Here is an 18,042-nt window from a genome sequence, read left to right on the forward strand (position 1 = left end):
GACAGCCAAGGAAATAAAATGGAAATTTTGGTGTGGCTCCTCCCCAAAGAAGCTATACTAGGAAAAGAAGGTGAGACCAAAAAATCTTGAATGTTCTCATAAATATTCAATTTGGAGAGAAGTGGCCTAAGAATATAACCAGATAATTATGAGAAAAGTTCATGGAAAATCCCAACAAGTAGAAGTCTCCACCTACTACTTGAAGATCTCACCAGGGCCAAATGTTTTGGTTTCTCAGGGCTGGATAAGGAGGCTCCCTCACTGCCTTGTCAGTCAGAAGCAACAGATGTAATTCTGCATCTAGTCTTACGTGAATCTATAGGGGAAGGTTCTATTTGGGCTTAAGAAATTTGATCATCCCCAGGTTGACCCTCAATTTTAAGAATTTTGATTAAATCTTCCATCAGGTTTCTTGTTGTGAATTGGTAAAACTCCAATCAAGTCCTCAGAGCCCGGAAAGATACCAGCAACTGATGCTGTACCGGTGGCTTCCTGCCCTGAATTGCCTCAGGATCTTCAAGGCACTGAAATTGCCTAAAACTCACATCATAGGCCCCTGGATCAGACTTGTCCCTGTCTATGATAATTTTTTGCTTCCAGGGGCAAATAGATCTGGGAATTGGTGGATTGTGGAAGTAGATAGTTTCTTGTTGAAAAGCAGAAATTCTCCAGACAGTTTCATTTTTGGGTTCCAGTTTGTCTCTCCATCAAGGATAAAGCATTCTTTTGAATGTTTTCCTGCATTATCCTAGACAACACATATCCTAAACGTACACACTTTAGAGTCAGTAGACAAACGTCAGTAACCTCAAACACCAATCAGCAGGCAGGGATTACTAGTCTCCTAGTCTACTTCCACAGGAACATGTATCTGTCCTGTTTAACCCTGTTGTTGGATGTTTAATTCATTCTCAGCCTTTGTTTCTCTTATTTTATTGTAAAATATACCTATAGAAAAGTGCATACATCTCTGTGTATGTAACTTCAATAAAAATTAGAAATACACATTGTCACCTCTATAGTCTTATGATATATCTATGCACCCCTGAACACTATAGTACAGTTTTTCCTGTTGGGGGGCATTATATAAATAAAATCATTCTATCTTCTTTTTTATGTTCCTACCTTTATTCCACATTGTTTGTGATAATCATCCATATTTTTGTGAAGCTGTAATTCCTCCATTTTTGTACACCTGTGGTACTCTTGGTAAAACTATACCACAGTTTATCAATTATACTGTTGGTGTATATGTATATATGGTTTGTTTTTGGTTTGCGGCTATTACAGACAATACTGCCATTCTTAGTAATTTATCCTGATGCATATGTTTCACTATACACTAGAGTATATACCTAGCAGTGAAATTTCTGAGTCATAAGGTCACCTTTGCTTGATAATAAAAGGCATAATTTACCAGAAAAATCTATAATTCAAAATTCGAATACACCTAATAATAGCTTCAAAATATAGACAGCAAACATTGAAAAAATTATAAGGAAAAATCCAAATCGTAATGAAAGATTTTAAAACACTTCTTTGTAATTGATAGAAAAAGCAAGTAAAATATCAGTAGGACTATAAATGATTTGGATAATCAGATCAAATGTATCAGACAAGATAAGGAATATTTGAATATAGTAACAAACAACCCTAAATCTTAGCAGCTTTTAACAATGGAGGTTTATTTTCTCACTCCGCTTGTCCATTGAGGAATGCAAGGAAGCTTCTTCTCATTGTAGTCACCCAGAGACCCATGGGGACAGAAGCTCCATCCTGTTAATGCTTCCATCATCACCCAAGTGGGGCAGTAATGCTGGTGAGAGTCTAACCCCTTGGTATACTCATACTCACCTAGTTATCTCAATGTTATATGTTCACTTAGGTATCTTCTGAAATGTCCATCATCTTTTCTGGTCCTCAGTCATTGACCACACCATTTGCCACTGAGATGTCCTCATTCTTGTCTGCCTGGTGCCTTCAGGTATGTTGGCGCTCTCTCTGTGTTATTTCACATCACATATAGGGGCATGTGCATAATTCTGCTCCTTCACTGCCATGCTGGGGTACCAAGTGCAAGGTTATTTATTTATTTATTTATTTTGGTCTTTTTCGTGACCGGCACTCAGCCAGTGAGTGCACCGGCCATTGCTATATAGGATCCGAACCCGCGGCGGGAGCGTAGCCGCACTCCCAGCGCAGCACTCTCCTGAGTGCGCCACGGGCTTGGCCCAAGTGCAAGGTTATTTAAAGCCTGGTCTGCATAATCTCATCTCCCAGTCACTTCTCTGGTATCATGTTACTGCCTCAAGGTTCATAGTACAACCACCCTCCCCCAACCTTAGGGCCCTCCTATTTGTACGGACTTTTACTGCTTCCCTGGTGCCTATGAATCAGGGTACAAGGCCCATCTTTTTAGAATCTATCAATGTTTATACTCATCACTTCCCCACTGTATCCTTTTTTTCCTCAGTTTGGGGAAATTTTATTGTAGCTTGGGGTAAGGTTATGGAGGAATGTGAAAACTCATTTCTTTCCAGTTATGTTTCCCCTTAATATTTTATCTATATACAGAACCTTCTCTATTTCCTCAAAGGCTTAGATATTTAGAAATGAAATCCAGGAAGACTTCTTTTTTTCTGTTTTCTAATCTGGTTTATCCCTTCCCTAAAGCAAAGAGCTAGAGCTACCTCACTGCTTAAAGGGAAAATGGAAGGAGGGACAGAGAAAAAGTGAACTAATAGGAAAAAAGTTAATATTTCAAAAATATTATCCTGCCATATAAAAACTTGTTGAGATAAAAGAATTTGTGGAATGACATTCATTAATATTTATCAAGCACTCACAGTTCTAAGAACTTTACATGTATCAACTAATCTAATTATTACAATAATAAATAAGGAAACTGAGATACAGAGGGGTCAAGTAATTTGATCAAGGTTTGTTCAGTAGTGTCAGAGCTTGTATTCAAACCCAAGCAGTCTGTCTCCATATTCTATCTACCCTCTTAATTATGCCATTGGTTCTCAAATACTACCCTTCCCCCCAGGAAATACACAGAGTATGGATCTGCTTGTCATAAAGACTGGGGAAAGTTACTGGCATTTAGTAGTTAGGGACCCAAAGTATGAGATGGTTCTGAACAATAAAGAATTGACCCATCCAACCTGTAAATAGAACTCCTATTGAGAAACATTACACTGCATTATGTTACCTCTAAATTGCTAAGATAGACTCAAGAAGTAAAACCAAAACAAAAACAAACTTAAATAGACTACTAAACATGAAAGAAGTTACAAGTGTTATCCAAAAATAAATTGATGGTAGGCATATTTTCTACTCAGTTCTTTTAAGCTTATCAGGGAGTCGGTGAGTCCCATGCTATATATAATAATCTCTTCCAGAGCATGAAAGGATATAGAATGCTTTTTAATTTATTTTATGAAGCTAATAAAACACAGACAAAATAGATTTTAAGAAATATTACTAGTGACAAGGAGGGACATTTCATTATGATAAAAGGGTCAATTTATCAGGAAGATGTAACAATATAAATGTATTCATACTGTAATGGGTTGAATAGTATCCTCCCCAAAATCTGAGGTCTACCCAGAACTTCAGAATGTGACCTTATTTGGAAATAGGGTCTTTGCAGACGTAATTAGTTTAAGATAAGAACATAGAGGATTGGGGTGTGGTAGAGGCTCATTCAATGACTGTCCTTATAAGAAGAGGAGAGGACACACAGAAAGGCACAGAGATGAAGGCCTCATGACTACAGCAGCATAGATTGGAGTTATGCTGTCACAACTGAGCTACTTGTGGGGCCACGAGAAGCTGGAAGAGGCAAGGAAAAATTCCTCCTTAGAGCCTTCAGAGGGAGCATAACCCTGCAGACACCCAGAGTTTGGACTTCTAGCTTCTAGAACCATGAGAGAATAAATTTCTGTTGTTTTAAGCCACCTGGTTTTTGGTAATTTGTTAGGACATGCTAAGCAATTAATATTCCTAATAACAGAGCCCTAAAAACACATGAAGCAAAAACTTACAAAATTGAAAGAAGCAATAGGCAATTCAACAATTGGAGATTTAATACCCTGCTTTCAATAATAGATAGACAAAATAGACAGAAAATCAGTAAGGATATAGAAAATCTGAACAATACTATCAGTTAACAACTTAAAAATTTATCTATAGACCACTTCACCCACAGCAGTGGAATACACATTCTTTTCAAGTGCACATGAAACATTCTCCATAGATGTAAAAGGATTGAAACTGTTCAAAGTATGTTCTCTGATCATGGTAGGATAAATTAGAGAGAAATTTACATGATATCCAAATATTTGGAAATTTAAAAGCACACTACTAACAGCACATGGGTGAAAGATGAAATCACAGCAGGGATTAGAAAATATTTTGAGCTGAAAAAAACTAACAACCTGTCAAAATTTACAGAATGCAGCTAAAGCAGTGCCGAAAGGGAAACTTACAGCTTTAAATGCCTATATTAGAAAAGAAGAGGGTGTCAAATTAACAATCTAAACTTTTACCTGAAGAAACTGAAACAAAAAAAGCAAATAACCCAAAGCAAGCAGATAGAAGGAAATGTTAAAGATCAGAGCCAAACATCAATGGAATAAGCAACAGAAAAATAATAGAGAAAATCAGTAAAACCAAAGGTTGATTCTTGAAACAATAAAATTGTTCTTTGATGAACAGAATTGGTAAATCTTCAGCTATCTGATCAAAAAACAAATAAGAAAAGACACAAATTACCAAAATCAGGAATGAAAGATAGGACATTACTACTGACTATATAGAAATTAAAAGTGTTATAAGAGAATATTATGAATGACTTTATACCAACACATTAGACAACTTAAATGGTCAAATTACTAGAAAGGTGCAAATTAACAAAACCAATTCAAGAAGAAATAGGAAATCTGAAAAGAACAATAACAAGTAAAGAAAAGGAACTGATAATTAAAAATCTTCTCACAAGAGAAAGCTCAGGCCCAGACAGCTTCATTGGTGAATTTTATCTAAAATTTAAGGAAGAAGGATATCAATCCTACAGCATTTTCCAGAAAATAAAGGAGAAAAAAACCCAAAAAACAAAACAATTTCCAACTCATTTTATGGGACAGTATCAGCCAGATATCAAAGCCAGCTGAACACATAGAAAGGAAAGAAAATTGCAGACCAGTATTTTTCATGAAAGTATGTACAAAATTTCTTAATGAAATATTAAGAAACTGAATCAAAGAACATTTGAAAGGGATTATATACCATATTCCAGGAATACCAGTATGGTTAATAACCCCCAAATCAATTAATGTAATATGCCATTTTAATCAAATAAATAACAAAAATCACACCATCATCCCAGTAAACACAGAAAAAAAAATTTGACGAAATCCAGCACCCATTGATGATAAAACTCTCAACACACTGGGAATAGAAAGAAACTTCTTCAACTTGATATGGATACCTACAAAAAACCTATAGCCAACATCAAGTTTAACAGTGAAAGACTGAATTATTCCAATTGTGGCAACAAAGCAAGGATGTCAGCTCTTACACTTTAATGTGTACTCAAAGTTCTAGCTAGTACTGTAAAGCAAAAAAAAAGAAACAAAAAAGCCATCCAGATTGTGAAGAAAGAATGAAAGACATAGAAAATCCTAAGTAATCTAAATAAATAAACTACTAGAACTAATAAACAAGTTTAGAAGGATAAATAAGAAGAAATTAATTGTATTTTTATATGTTAGCAATGATCTATCCAAAACCAAGATTAAGGTGATAACATCAAGATGGTGGAATAGGCAATTCCCAGCATTGCTTCTTCCCCCAGGTAACCAGTTTACAACTATTAAAAAGCAGATTCTAAATTCCTTTAAATTTTCTGTATACTTGAAATGTTTCTAATAAAATATTTGAAAAAATGTGAAGAAAAAAAAAAAAAAGCAGATACTGCCAACCTGGGACCACTGGAACGGGGAAGAGAAGGAGAGACCTGTGGAGTTTGTGAAGGCATGAGAGGCCACAGCGAGAAGGTGTAAGGATGGCAGCCTATCATTCTGATCCCTCGCTGCTTCTGAGCCACCCTGATACGGAGGCTCAGAGTAGCTGCTGCACACGGATTGAAGCCGGAAACAGCAACAGCAGCACCCTTCACATAAACCTACTTGGAGTCTGCAGGGGATAGGAGGGCTTTGGAGTGCACCATACCAGTCCACAGGCCATAAAGACCACTGGCAGGATTCCTTTGGGCCTGCATAGGAGCAAGAAGCTGCAGATGACTGGGGAAAGGAGTTGCCCAGAGGCTGGTGAGTTATCGTGAGGGACATGTACATGGCTTGTCCCACAGGAAGAGTTTGGAGTGCAGATGAAAGGCTGGCCCACCAAGGGAACATTGGGTGCAGCATGGGCAGCTGGTCTCAGTGGAAATCTGTCATTATGATAGGACTGCAGGGGGCACCACCTGCAAGAAAGACTCAGTCCTAGGTTGGAAATACCACACAGCCAAGACCCAGAAGTGATTTAACAATCCACACTGAAAGCCTTCCCCAGAGGATCAGCAGCAAAGTAGCAATTTAGCTCAAGCACAGAGCTCAAGTTTGAGTCCCCACAGGAAGTTCTACTAACTTGGGAACTGGCCACAGGACAGCACATTAGTGTTAGTGCAGAGTCTAAGTTGTGGGGGTAACAATCCACTCCAGAATGGGAAAAAAAAAAGGCCAAAAAACAAACAAAAAAAACACCGATAGACCAGAGACAAAGCTCTGATATTAACCAGTAAAGATCTAACACAACCAAAGAACACCTGTAAAACCTAGGAAAGGTAACAATCTCCTCAAATGCCCAGGCATCAATGTAAATACACAAAGATTGAGAAAGAACAAAGAAATATGTCACCACCAAAGGAAACAAACAAAGCACCAGCAATGGATGCAGAGAAACAGCAGGTCTATGAAATGTCAGAGAATTCGGAATAACCCCCTTAAGGATGTTCAGGGAGTTACCAGAAAATACAGATATAGAAAATTAAATGATATCTGGAAAAAATTGAAGAGAAGAATGAGAAACTTGACAAAGGAATAGAATCAATTTAAAACAAACAAAATTTCCAGAAATAAAGAACACATTATCTGATTTTAAAAACTTGATGGAAAGTTCCATCAGCAGACCTAATCAAACAGAGGAAAAAATCAGTGAGCTCAAAAATAAAACACACAAAATTATCCAATCAAGAGGAGCAAAAATAAAAAAGAATAAGAAAAAATGAGACAGAAATACAATACATATGGGATTCCCTCAAGCGAAATAACCTCCTCATAATTGGCATACCCAAAGGAGAGGAAAAAGAAAAAGATGTAGAAAGCATATTCAAGAAAATAATGGCTGAAAATTTTACAAATACGGAGAAAGATGACAGCATCCAGCTACGGGATGCTCAGAGGTTGCCAATCAAATTCAATCCAAGGAGGAACACCTCAAGGCATATCATAATCAAAGTATCAAAAACCAAAGACAGAGGATACTGAAAGCAGCAAGGGAAAAGAAACACGTTACTTTCAGTGGTGCCCCAATATGTCTCTTAGCAGATTTCTCAGTGGAAACCCGACAGACCTGAAGAGAATGGGATGATATATTCAGAGTGCTGAAGGAAAAAGACTACCAGCCAAGAGTTCTGTACCTAGAAAAACTAACCTTCAAATATGAAGGAGAAATAAAGTCTTTCCCCAGACAAACAAAAGGGAAGGGAATTCACCAACACTAGACCTGCCTTACAAGAGATGCTAAAGGGAGTTCTTCAGTCTGAAAGAAGATGATACTAAGGAGCAGCAAGAAAATAATTGAAGGTGCATAACTCATTAGTAAATTAAGTTGAAAGACAACCTCAGAATAATTCAGTGTCATAAGGGTGGTGAATAAACTGCTTGCATCCATAGTATGAAGACTAAAGGACCAACCTAACATGACACTAACATATACAACAACCATATGAGACAGGCAATATTACAACACGTAACTTGAAACAACAAATTGTCAAAAAGTTGGAGGAAATATGCCAAAATGTAGAGTTGGATTTGGTTTTTTTCTTTTTTCTTGGATACCAAAGTTAAGTTGTTGTTAGTCTAAAATAATTTATTATAAGTATAACATGTTTTTGTAAGCTTCATGGTAACCATAAAACAAAAATTTGGAGGAGATATACTAAAAATAAATAGTGAGAAATCAAAATATAAAGCTAGAGAAAACCACTTGACCACAAAGAAAGAGAGACCAGATAAAAGGAAAAGAGAGATATACAAAGCAACCAGAAAAAAATAGCAAAATGACAATAACAATTCCCTATCAGTAGTAAACCTAAATGTAAATGGATTAAATGCTGCAATTAAAAGATACAGAGTGGCTGAATGGATTATAAAACAAGAACCAACAATATGCTGCCTACAGAAAACTCAGTTAACTGACAAAGACATACACTAGCTGAAAGTGAAGGGACAGAAGAAGGTATTTCACACAAAAGGAAACTGAGAAAGGGCAGGAGTAGATATACTTATCTCAGATAAAATAGACTCCAAGCCAAGGAAAATAAAAAAAGATATGGAAGGTCATTATATAATGATAAAGGGATAGATTCAACAAGAGGATATAACAGTTTTAAATATATACATACCCAACCCCAGAGCACCCAGTTATATAAAGTAATTACTGTTGGACTTAATGGGAGAGAGAGACTCCAACACAATAATAGTTGGGGACTTTAATACCCCACTTTCAGCAAAGGACAGATCATCCAGACAGAAAATTAAACAGGAAACATCAGAATTAATCTCTATTATAGGTTGACTTGACCTAACAGACATCTATAGAACATTTCATTCAACAGCTGCAGAATACACATTCTTCCCAGCAGCACATGGAACATTCTCTAGAGTAGAAAAAAAAGAAAGACAACTCAAATAAATAAAATCAGAAATGAAAAAGGAGACATTACAACTGATACCACAGAAGTACAAAGGATCACAAGAGACTACTACAAACAACTGTATGCAAATAAACTGGAAAACCTAGGAGAAATGGATAAATTCCTGTACACAAACAACTTACTGAAGTTGGATCATGAAGAGTTAGAGAACCTAAACAGACCAATAACAAGTAATGAGATTGAAGAAGTAATAAAAAGTCTTCCAACAAAGAAAACCCCAGGATCAGATGGCTTCACTGCCAAATTCTACCAAACATTTAAAAAAGAACTAATGCCAATTCTTCTCAAACTCTTCTAAAAAATTAAAGAGGAAGAAATACTTCCAAAGTCGTTCTTTGAGGCCAGCATTACCCTCATATCAAAAATGGAAAAAGACACACCAAAAAAAGAAAACTACAGACCAATGTTCCTAATGAACACAGACATAAAAATCCTCAACAAAATACTAGCAAACAATCCAACAACACATTAAAAAGATCATACACCATGATCAAATGGGATTCATCCCAGGGATGCAAGAATGGTTCCACATAGACAAATCTATAAATGTGATATACCACATCAACTGAATGAAGGGGAAAAAATGGTCATTTTAATATACACAGAATAAGCATTGAATAAAATCCAACACCCTTTCATGATAAAAGCACTCAACATATTAGGTACAGAAGGAGTGTACCTCAAGTTATTTTCTTGAAAGCCATATAAAACAAATCCACAGCTGATATCAAATTGAATGGACAAAAATTGCCGGCTTTTCCTCTAAGATATGGAACAAGACAAGGATGCCCACTTTTCCCACTCTTCAACATAGATCTGGAAGTTCTAGCCAGTGCAATAGGCAAGAGAAAGCAATGAAGGGCATCCAAATTGGAAAGAAAGAAGTTACACTATCCCTGTTTGCAGATGACATAGTCCTATATATGGAAAACCCTAAAGACTCCACCAAAAATTACTAGAACTAATAAGTGAATTTAGTATGGTGGCAGGATACAAAAACAACAAATAAAAATCAGTAGCCTTCCTATATGCCAATAATGGCAGTAGCCGAAGAAGAGATCAAGAAAATAATCCTATTCATAATAGCTACCCCCCAAAAAGAAGAAATACCTAGGGGTAAATTTAACCAAGAAGGTGAAAGACCTCTACAATGAAAACTGTAAAAAAGTTGGTGAAAAAATTGAATATGACACAAATAAATGGAAAAACATGTCATGTGCACAGATCAGAAGAATTAACATAATCAAAATGTCCATATTTCCCAAAGCAATCTATACATTCAATGCAATCTACCAAAATACTAAAGACATTAGTCACAGAAATAGAAAAAAAAAATCTTAAAATTTGTGTGGAACCACAAAAGATTCCATATAGCTAAAGCAGTCTAGAACAGAAAGAACAAAGTTGGTGGTACCACACTACCTGACTTCAAAATATACTATGAAGCTATAGTAACCAAAAGAGCATGGTTCTGGCATAAAAACAAATTGACCAGTGGAATAGAATAGAGAGCACCAAAATAAACCTGCACACTTACAGCAAACTGATTTTCAACAAAGGAGCCAAAAATATATGATGGGGAAAGGACAGCCTCTTCAACAAATGGTGCTGGGAAAATTGGATGTCCACATGCAGAAGATTGAAACTAGACCCCCATCTCTCACTATACATAAAAATCAATTCACAATGGACCAAAGATCTAAATTTAAGAACTGAAACTATGAAACTACTAGAAGAAAACATAGGGGAAACGTTATGGGAGTTGGCAGTGCTTTGTTGAGTGAGACTACAAAGGGACAGGCAACTAAAGCAAAAATATACAAATGGGACTACATCAGACTAAAAAGCTGCACAGTAAGAGACACTGTCAACAAAGTGAAGAGACAACCTACAGAATGGGAGAAAGTGTTTGTAAACTACACATCAGACAAGGGGCTAATATCCAGAATATATAAGGAATTTAAACAACTCTATAGCAAAAACAGACAAACAAACAAACAGTTAAAAAATGGGCAAGGGACCTGAATAGACATTTCTCAAAAGAAGACATACAAATGACCAACAGGCACATGAAAAAACCCTCAACATCACAAATCATCAGGAAAATGCAAATTAAAACCTTAATGGGGTATCATTTCACTCCAATTAGAATGGCTATAATCAACAAGACAAAAAATAACAAATGCGGGTGAGGATGTGAGAAAAAGAAACTCCTGCATTGCTGGTAGGAGTGTAAATTGGTACAGCCACTGTGGGAAACAGTATGGAGTTTCCTCAGATAACTAAAAGTATATCTACCCTTATGACCCAGCGACCCCACTACTGGGTGTATATACAAAGGAGATGAAAACAATATATCAGAAAGATACCTGCACTCCTGTGTTCATCACATCACTATTCACAATAGCCAAGAGATGGAATCAGCCTAAATGTTCATCAACAGAAGAATGGATTAAAAAAACTGGTACATATACATAATGGAATACTATTCAGCTATTAAAAAACATGATATTCTATCACTTGTAGCAATATGGATGGAACTGGAAACCATCATGTTAAGTAAAGTAAGTCAGGCAGAAAAAGATAAATACTGCATGATATCACTGATATGTGGAATCTAAAAAAAAAAAGTGGTTCTCATAGAAGTAGAATAATGGTTGCCAGAGGCCTGGGAATAGGGGGCAGAGGGGGCAGAGAAAAAGTAGAGTAATGGGTATAAAACTATGCTAATCCAGAGAAGCCGGGGGTGGGGGGAGCAAGAAATTGGTAAAGGGGCATAAAAAATGAATACATTGTGTAATGAAAAATATAGTAATTATCCTGATTTGAGTATCACATATTGTAGACAGATATTGATATTCAGCGTTGTATCCCACAGATATGTACTATCAATTATGTTTCAATTAAAAAAAAAACTTAAAAAAAACTATGGTAACTACCCTAAGTGACTTATTGTGCAGTATATGCATGTACTGAAACAACATACTGTACTCTACAAGTATGTACAAATAAATGTTAAAATATTTTGAATATCAAAAAAAAATTTAAGAAAGAATTTCATTTCCAATAGCATCCAAAAGAATAAATTATATACGAGTAAATTTATCAAAAGATGTGCAAATGTCTGAAAGACATTAAAGATTTAAATAAATTGAGAGATACTCTGTGTTCATGGATTAGAAGACTCAGTATTGTTAGGATGGCAATTCTTCCCAATTTTTCTACAGATTGAATGCAATTCCTACTAAAATCCCAGCAGGCCTTTTTTTTTTTTGTATAAATTGACAAGCTGATTCTAAAATTTATATGGAATTTCAAAACACCTAGAATAGTTAATACAACTTTGAAAAAGAACAAAGATTGAGTGCTTATACTACCCAATTAAAAAATGTATTATGAAGCAAGTAATCAAGACAGTGTGGTATTGGCTTAAGGATAGATAGTATAGATTAATGAAACAGAATTGAAAGTCCAAGAATAACATAATTGATTTTTTTTTTTTTTTTTTGGTTTTTTGTTTTTGTTTATTGAACCATAGCTGATTGTACAAATCTGTGGGGTACAGAGTGAATGTCAATACCTGTGTGTAATACGTGATGTTCAAATCAGGATATTTAGAATATTCACCATTATACAACGTAATCATTTCTCATAGGCCCCAAAATATTCTTAGAGGCTCTGCCTACCTCTGCTCTGGGTACCTGGTGTCAATGTCAGTTTATCAATCGAAACCTTTACACTGTACTTAAAATTCAGGAAACCGTTCAGAATCACTGTCTTTTACTCAACATTTTAAGCAAATTGAGCATTATATTATAATAAGGTTTTAAATTCAATGCCTCCTTAAGAAAAGCTTAGTAAGGTTACTGCTAAATTATTTGGATACACAAATATAATTTTTTATTGTCATTTTCATGCTAAGCATTGATTTGTTACTTATGTCATTATCTAACAATGTTTCAAAGGCTCCTGGAACAACTAAAGGGAAAAAGGTGTCTTTAACAATGATATATAAAAGTAAACTATCAAATCTATTTTCACTTTAAGAATTCTTATTTTTCTTTCCATGCATGTGAGGAGCTACATAAATAGTGATTATAGCATAAAACAATCAAAAATAAATTTTGTCATAACTTTTTTTAAATCTTCACTTTATGCTATACTTAAAAGGTACACAGCATTCTTGGAAAAATTCATATTTCAGATCTCAATATTTTTTCCTGAGCTTCTGTGCTTTTCAGTTATAATAAAATGATTTTACAGCCGATGCTAACACATTGCCAGACTTTGCAGATATCCCCTGCCTAAGTTGAGTACAGAAGCATGAAAATTGTCCTCCACTGAAAGACATGACATCTCAGCCCTTAAATGTATCAAAGGCAACCAGTATGAACCAAAGCTTAGAGATTTTTCTCAAGTGTTCTGCTGGAAATCCTGGCCATGTGGATAAAAGTCCCAAACGTGATTGATATTTACTTTCTTACATCCTTGTAGAGTGGGAACTTAACATCTGAATTAATCTGACTTGGAAACATTGAGTGATGTGATAATTCTTAAAGAATTATGAGTAAAATTTATAGACCTCATTTCAGAGATGGTCATCAATACTAAAGAAATTATTAAACACATCCTGTGTCATAAGAATTATATAGTCAATCATCTGTGTACTGAGGTTTAACTCAGACTATTAAAAATCTCATATGGTTTCCAACAATAAATGTATCAGTCAGGCCAAAGGATAAATAAGATTAGCAGCCTACACAATGCCTACGGCAGCATTTTTTTGGAACACAAGTGTTTTTTTTTGTTTTTTTTTTTTTAAGTTTTATTTTGTCGATATACATTGTGGCTGATTATTGCTCCCCATCACCAAAACCTCCCTCCCTTCTAGTCAGTTGATTTTTGACAAAGTTGTCAAGGTTATTCAATGGAGAAATAATAAATAGTCTTTTCAACAAATGGTGCTGGGACAATTGTGCATCCATATGCAAAAAAAAAAGAAAAGAAAAGAAAAGAAGAGATCTTATATCCTTACCTCTAACCATATGCAAATTTTAACTCAAAATGGATCATAGACTTAAATGTAAGAACTAGAACTATAAAGCTTCTAGAATATGAGAAGAAGAAAATTTTTTGACTTTGGGTTAGGCAAATATTTCTTGGACATGATAACAAAAACATGATCCATAACAAAAAAAAAATTGGACTTCATCAATTTCATCAAAATTAAAACCTTCTGCACTTTAAAAGACACCATTAATGGAATGAAAAGACAGGCCATAGACTGGGAGAAAATATTTGCAAATTATGTATCTAATCAAGGACTTTTATCTGAATATATAAAGAATTCTTAAATAATTTGATAATAAGAAGACAACCCAATTTTTTCAAATGAGTAAAAGACATTTTTAAGTGGGTATGTTTTATTAGTCAAAGAAAACATACAATGGCTTAAATATACATAAAAAGATGCTCCATAGTGTTATCCTTTAGGGAAATGCAAATTAAAACTACAATGAGATGTCACCGCACACCCACTAGAATTTCTATTAAAAAAAAAAAAAAAAAAAGACTGCCAATACCAGGTAGGGATGGGGAGAAACTTGAACCCTCAGACGTTGCTGGTGGGAATATGAAATGATGTAGCCACTTTGGAAATTAGTTTGGAATAGAATTTTATTCAGCAATAGAAAATAGATTGCTGATACATACCACAGATGGACGAACCTTAAAAGTATTTTATTAAGAGAAAGAAGCCAGATACAAAAGACTACATATTGTTTAATCCTATTTGTATGAAATTTTTAGAAAAGGCAAACCTATAGAGACAGTGGTTGCCTGGGCTCTGGGGGGTGGTGGGACGAGAGGTGCGTGTCACAGTGGGGACTGACTGCAAATGGGTGCAAGGGAACTTTTTGTTTCGTGCTGATGGAAATGTTCTAAATTGCATTGTAGTGATGGTTGTACAACTCCATGCATTTTACTAAAGTCATCAAACACTTAACAATGACTGATTTTTATGATATATGTATATATTATACCTCCACAAAAGTATAAAAGAACACACACCAAATACTAATAGAACAACAGTAAATACAACAAAATACACACAATAATTAGAGCATAAAATATATAACAGAATTTTTCCTAGCAGTATAGGTGTAGTAATTCTGAAATTATTTTTACTGTAAGATTGAGCAAATGAATAAATGTGTTGATGTGGTTGAGGAAACCAGGGTTTTCACTGTGGAAGAAAAAAGATACAAATGTTGAATGGAGGAAGATGAAGAAGAACCCTGTGGTATTTGATTGGAATTGAAGTTATTAATATAAACTCATGATTTCTAAAATATTTCCTACCTCTGTAGCAGAAAAGGCCTAGAAATAATGGTACCCCAGGAGCAATGAGCAAACCCAGTGTTCAGTTCTTGGTTTCTAAATTCCATTCTCTACTAAAAGAAGCCAGTACTCCTTGGAGAAATGTCTGGTTCTAGGGCTAAGTCAGGGGAGATAACAAAAGGAAAAAGAATAATTTTATAGTGGAGAAGACTTGTTTGTTGGATGGCAACTTACTCTCAAATGTTCAGGAAACAAATGTTACTAGTACTGTATTTGCAACCTTTCTGTAACTTTTAGATTGTGGGAATACTAAAAACATTCTCATTACAGTCAAAAATAAGAAAAGGATATCCATCATCTCTTATTTTGGAGATACCAGCAAACTCAAACAAAAACAAAAACAGGATATAAATTGTAAAGGAGGAATAAAATTATCGTAATTATCATAGTATATGTTCTTACACCTAGAAAACTCAAGAGAATCGGCTGAAAGATTATTTTTTAAAAATAATGGGAGGATGGAGGGAAAAAAAGGCAAACACAGAGAGTTTCCCCCCCTGTTCCTGGCCGTCCTGGCCATGTCATTTTTTTTTTTTTAAATAGTGGTAAAACATATATAACATAAGAATTGCCATTTTAAGCATTTTCAAGCATACAGTTGCATGGAATTAATTACATTCACAATGCTAGGCATCCAGTACCTCTATTTATTTCCAAAACTTTTTCATTATCTTGAACATAAACTCTCTACCCATTAAGCAATAACTTCTCATTATCTCTTCCCCCCTGTTTATAGTAACCTCTAGTCTATTTCTGTCTTTGAAATTTTTTTAATTGTTTTTTTCTTAATTGACCCATGATAATTTTGTATATTTATGGAGTATGATGTGGTATTTGGGTACATTTACACAGTATGCAATGATCACATTAGGGTACCTCTTGTATCCATGACCCCAAACACCCATCAAAACACAGAGGATTTTTTTAGGGCAATAAAACTATTTTTTATGATAATATAATGGTGGATACATGTCATTCATTATACATTTGTCAAAACCCATAAAATGTGCAACCCTGAGAGTGAACCCTAATATAAACTTAGGACACTGGGTCATAATGATATGTCAATGTAGGTTCATTGATTATAACATGTATCACTCTGGTGCTGGATGTTGATAGTTGGGGAGACTGTTCATGTGTGTGAGCAGAGAGTATATGGGAACTCTCTGTACTTTCTGCTGTGTATATGTTGCTGTGAACCTAAAACTGCTGTAAAAAATAAAGTTTATTTAAAAAATAGAATTCAATTAGATTTCTGTGTGAAAACTTGAATTTGTACATCAATAATATTTATATGTACTGACAACACCAGTTAGAAGATATTAAGGGGGGAAAAAGATCCTATTTACAATGGAAATCTTTTTAAAAAGATAAAATACCTATGAATAATTCGAGAAATGTGCAAGATATTATGAGTAAAACGTTAAAATGCTACAGAGATACTTGAAGTAAATGGAAGGACATACCATGGTCTTGGATAGGAAGAAAATGTATCAACTATTTTTAGGTTAAATTTTAATGACATTTAACTCCACCACAAAAAAACCCCACAAAATTTTAGTGTTAGGGTACAACTGGGCAAGCTTATTTTAAAGTTTTAGTAAAAAAAAAATAAACTGTAATAATTCTAGTAAGGGGGGAGCTAGCCATACCAGATACTGAAAAATAATAAAGCTAAAATAATCAGGTATTGGCTCATGGCTAGAGGGACAGACAGATCAATGAAACAGCACAGAAAAAAAAAACCCAATACATACATATTTGGTATATGATAAAGGAGTCAGTTCAAATCAGTAGAGAAAAATTGGGTTATTTAAGAAACAGTGTTGAGACAACTAGCTATCTGGAGACAAATTAAAGCTGGATCCATACCTGAACTTTTTATTAGGGTAGATTCCTGATGCATAGGTTTACATGTAAAGACACGAAACCAGAAAAAAATTGCGAGAAACTATTGTGAGGTTTTAAAAATCCTAATCATAGTTGGGGAGACAAGCCTTTCTACCTATGTCACTAAACTCAAAAACCATGAAATCAACATTGATAAATTAGATCAAATACATATGTAGCCAGAGCCCAAAGATTCAGCAGTCCCACTCCTCGGTATATTCTCCAGAGAAACGCATACCAGTATACCTGTGCAAGAATGTTCATGGTGGTGGTGTTCATAATAGTCAAAAAACAGAAGGAACCCAAATATCCATCAACAATAGAATAGATAAACTATAGCATAGGTGAGAATTTAGCCTTGCCCGAAAAGGAGTCTGGTCCTTGCTCATGACTTCTGGGATATAATCTCTAAACCCCATAATCTCTAAACTCAGTGTCATGGTCTACAGACATATCTTTGTTTGCCTGGTTGCCTTGAATCATGTGATTTAGAGTGGTCCTGGCTACACCAGGTAGTCTAACAATGTGATTTAAGGTGGGGGCAAATCAATATGAAAAAGCCCTACAACCCAATAGATAAATGTGCAGAAGATGTGACCAGTCAACTCACAGAGAGGAAAATACAAATGTCTCTTAAATTTACAAGGAGATGTTTAAACTTACTCATGATAATAAAAATGCAGATTTAAATTAATTGGGGATATCATTTTTTACCTATCAGATTAGTTAAAGATTCAAAAGCTTGTTAT

General features: G+C 35.0%; 1 long non-coding RNA gene across 3 annotated transcripts in view; it reads left to right on the forward strand.

Moving 5' to 3' along the window:
• Positions 1-18,042, forward strand: part of LOC134391036 (uncharacterized) — a 66,163-nt gene that overhangs the window by 29,429 nt on the left and 18,692 nt on the right. For 2 of the 3 annotated variants that reach the window (XR_010024901.1, XR_010024902.1), the window contains exon 5: positions 1,886-1,984. The exons of the other annotated variant lie outside the window; for it this stretch is intronic. This is a non-coding gene — a long non-coding RNA (uncharacterized LOC134391036). The remainder of the gene's footprint in view (positions 1-1,885; positions 1,985-18,042) is intronic. 3 annotated transcript variants of the gene reach the window in all.

Source organism: Cynocephalus volans, chromosome 11 (assembly GCF_027409185.1).
Source record: "Cynocephalus volans isolate mCynVol1 chromosome 11, mCynVol1.pri, whole genome shotgun sequence".
Lineage (NCBI taxonomy): Eukaryota > Metazoa > Chordata > Mammalia > Dermoptera > Cynocephalidae > Cynocephalus > Cynocephalus volans.